Source organism: Pavona decussata, unplaced genomic scaffold, assembly GCF_977016875.1.
Source record: "Pavona decussata unplaced genomic scaffold, jaPavDecu1.1 SCAFFOLD_61, whole genome shotgun sequence".
NCBI classification, from domain to species: Eukaryota; Metazoa; Cnidaria; class Anthozoa; order Scleractinia; family Agariciidae; genus Pavona; species Pavona decussata.
The window spans coordinates 2,927,956-2,932,065 of record NW_028145482.1 but is presented as its reverse complement, the minus strand read 5'-3'; the positions used below and the strand labels follow the sequence as shown (position 1 = coordinate 2,932,065).

The 4,110-nt window shown below is 36.7% G+C and overlaps 1 pseudogene; it reads right to left on the bottom strand.

Moving 5' to 3' along the window:
• LOC146479100 (uncharacterized) lies at positions 1 to 4,110 on the bottom strand (annotated as a pseudogene).

The window sequence follows — 4,110 nt, the reverse complement described above, 5'->3', positions numbered from 1 at the left end:
CTATCTGCACTTGTTTCTCTTTTTAGGGCCAGTGTATGTTTTCCTGTACTCTGAAATAAATAAAGAAAAAAACCCAGAAAATTAATGATCAATAACTGATATTTCACCCACAAATAAATAATTTACCCACTAGAAAGATTTAGAAATGCCTTGTGATTTAGGATTCATTGGTGCAAAACAATGTAATTCACTGAATTGAACAGGTTTCAATGAATTTCCTATACTGCTTCAGTTAAACTTATAATTAAGGCTTAAATTCATACTGCTAAGGTGAGAATTTAAGTCATAGTTGATATAGTTATATTATGACTCAGGTTTGTATTAATAAAGCTAGCCACTTACAAAAACACTACACCTCCTTGACAGAGATCCATTCTCATCCGAAGGGTGGCATGTCTGCTCACATGTCTGTCTACCATTTGCTATCCTACCACAATCCCAGTCAATTGTACATAATTAAGGCAGCTACGTGGCTAGCTATATGAATCTTACCTACAAAATATCCTGGGTTGGACAGACTAAATTTCATTGAATTGACTTAAGTCCTCAGGGCTTGTCTTAGCTCAGACTTCTTTACACTCTTTACTTGTCCAAGTTTTGCAACTCAATGCGTTGACTCTATAAAAACTCTTATTGTCTGATTCAAAAAGAATGCACTTTTATAATGCGGATTAGAGATTTTGTGGGACAGCCATGAATGAATGGAGCATGAATGAAATTGAATGAATCTCTGGACATCTGACGATCACCAACTTTGTAATGAAAGTAGAGAGAGCCTGGGATCAACATCACCATGCATATAAGGTATGCCCCCTCATCTTTGATTAGAAATAGTGACGTTAATATTATTCTTTTCAGTGTCCTATAGATGAACCGGTTAACTTGTAGCATTTACAGTAATACAGTGCTCGATACATAAAAGTAGAGCGTATTATATCGAAAATAAAGAAAAAACCTACACTTTCATCCCGACAAGCCTGTTTCGTGATCTCTCACTCTTCAGGGGATTTTAATGACAAGAATATACATAACCATCGTTTATATACTAAAAATTTACATAAATACCGTTGCGGAAAATTTAAAATTTAAAATTTAAATGTTGCAATGCTTAGTTGTTACGTAGTAACGCTTTCTTTCTGTGGCGACAAGAAGATGCTAGTTCGTTACCAAGCCGCACCTCCCTACCAAAAAGCTCTCAACGAAAGCGGATACCACTACACTCTACACTACGAACCGACCTCGACCACCAAACGGAGAAACAGACAACGAAACAACATCCTCTGGTACAACCCCCCCTTCAGCAAAAATGTCAGCAACAATATCGGGCACAGATTCCTCTCCCTAGTAGACAAACACTTCCCTAAAGACCACAAACTTAGAAAAATCTTCAATCGCAATACTATCAAGATTAGTTACAGTTGCATGAATAACACTAAACAAATCATCGACAGCCACAACAAGCGTATTTTGAATTTATCCAAACACACTGATGAAACCGCAGATAACACTGTTGACAGCAAATCATGCAATTGCCGGCAAAAGAACACATGCCCACTTAACGGAAACTGTCTCCAATCATCAGTTATCTACCAAGCAACCGTCACACGCAAAGACAACAACACTTCTGAAACATACATCGGGCTCACAGAAAACGATTTCAAGACAAGATACAGAAACCACTCTGCATCTTTCCGTCACGCAAAACACAGAAACTCAACTGAACTCAGTAAACACATCTGGACTCTTAAAGACCGCGACATTGACCACTCTATCTCATGGCGTATCATTTCATCTAGCTCACCTTACAACAGCTCAAGTAAAAGATGTAATCTCTGCCTCAAAGAGAAATTTTTAATTATCTGTCGACCGGATCTGTCATCACTGAACAAACGTAACGAACTAGCATCTTCTTGTCGCCACAGAAAGAAAGCGTTACTACGTAACAACTAAGCATTGCAACATTTAAATTTTAAATTTTAAATTTTCCGCAACGGTAATTATGTAAATTTTTAGTATATAAACGATGGTTATGTATATTCTTGTCATTAAAATCCCCTGAAGAGTGAGAGATCACGAAACAGGCTTGTCGGGATGAAAGTGTATTTTTTTTCTTTATTTTCGATATATATATATACAGTATATATATATATATAGATGGTAATAAACTCGGGGCCTCTATTACGTCCCGGTCAAGGTCCTTGAAGGTCTTGGTCAGCAGCTCTTCTCTACTGTAGAAGCCACACAACAGAGACCTGACCAAGACTGTCCTTGATTTGTCTTCAGCATCTTTAATGGCTGCACCCAATTTATTAGGGCACAGCAGATGCCTGATCCAGCTACAAGTTCTGTTAGCTAAAGAAAAGACAAATTTTTTCATTCATTTTTTTTATCTCAAGTAACGGACATATTTGTTAAATTAGCAGGTTAAATCTAAGATATTTTGATAATTTTGCATATCTTTTGGTGGGCGTCGTAAGGCCATTAAAACTAGTAAGCAGAAGGTCTTTAAGGTTTGACTCCTGATAGGAGCTCTTGGATTTCCTTTCCGGAGCATGCCTTTTATTCCTCTCTGGACAGAATAATAAAGCATTCAGCTGAATTAAAATGTACCATATATTTATTTCAATTAGATGTTTGTACCAAATTTACCAATAATCACATTCAGCTATCTAGCTGCGTGAGCTTTTGGTTTAATCTCTTTAATAATGATCAAAGCAGACTTGATTGTTCTCATGGAAGTTAGGCTATAACTAAATTTTGCGTGTTAAATAGACACAGACAAATGATATTAAAATTAAATATAATTATTTAAGCATTACTGTATAGGGCAGTTGTTTTAGTCTCCCTTGCAGCCGTGTTTTGGGATGTCACACAACGCTCCTCCCAAAAGAAGGGGAAGCATTGCGTGACACAGCCCGTAAAACGTCTGCGACTGGGAGACTACAGTTGTTTAAGAGTGGGTAAGTAACTTTTCTTTTACCATTGTTTATTTTGAAACACTTCAAGGCAAATAAAGAATTATAAATGGCTTATCAATAATATTGATATTGCTTATTAATTGACTTCTTGTTCTTACGCCAGATGTACATGGAAGTATTAACTGTTAACACTTACTAAATAAATTTACTTACAGACTTCTTCTTTCAATAATTTCTAATTTGTAATAATTGCCAAATTTCTTCTTTAAGCCTCAGTATTTTGGCATCTTTGCACTGCTTTTCCTCTTCACATAATACATTGATGCATTTAGGAGGTGTGCGGTCCGTTTTGGGTCTCTTTCCTCCAAAGTGGAGGTTTTTTAACTTTTTTCTGGGCTGGTGTAGGTGGGGGGCTGGTGCTGGGCTGGGCTGGTGTAAAAAAGCTTTTGCCATCTGACCAATCAGACTCGGAAGAGTCTTCCACCACAAATGCTTCATTATCTTTATCACTACTGCTTGAGGGTACGGCCGGTGTTGAGACGAAGATAGATTCCTCGATATAACTCAGTTTTTGGCAAAGAAAGGAGAGCTCTTGCTTCTTTTCTTCTGTGGTTTTGCGTTTTTTCTGTGTTGCGGTTTTCTTTACTGAAAATACAGGTATAGGCATTGAAAGGTTAGCTTATAAGTATTTTGTACATCAAAATGTTGTTAATTATAATGAAAAAAAAAGAACAAGAAGAAGATTAGTAATACTCTAGGACTCAAACCTTTTTCCTCTGATGTTTCCCTCTTTTCGTCTTTTTGTCTGCTTTGTGTTTCACCTTGTGGAGTGACAGCTGGCTCATCTTCTGTGCATGGAGGAAAATTATGGTTGTCTATCAGTGAAATGGAATCAATTTATTCAAGCAATATATTGCATGTTTAAGTGAATTAAATTACTGCAAAAAAAAACCAGGAGCAATATAATGTAGTGTGCCTCCTATATATAAACCTTGATTATGCCAATAATAGCTTCCAATATTTTAATTTTCTTTTATTTGCATTCATTTGTTTCATCATTTGGGCCATGTCAGTTCTCACATTTAATTTACCAGTGCCTGCACGTCACAGAGACAGCTTAAGTATCAGAATATACATGCAGTCTCCGTAAATGAGGGTCCCCTATACCTCTTCTGAAAGCAGTTTCATGCAT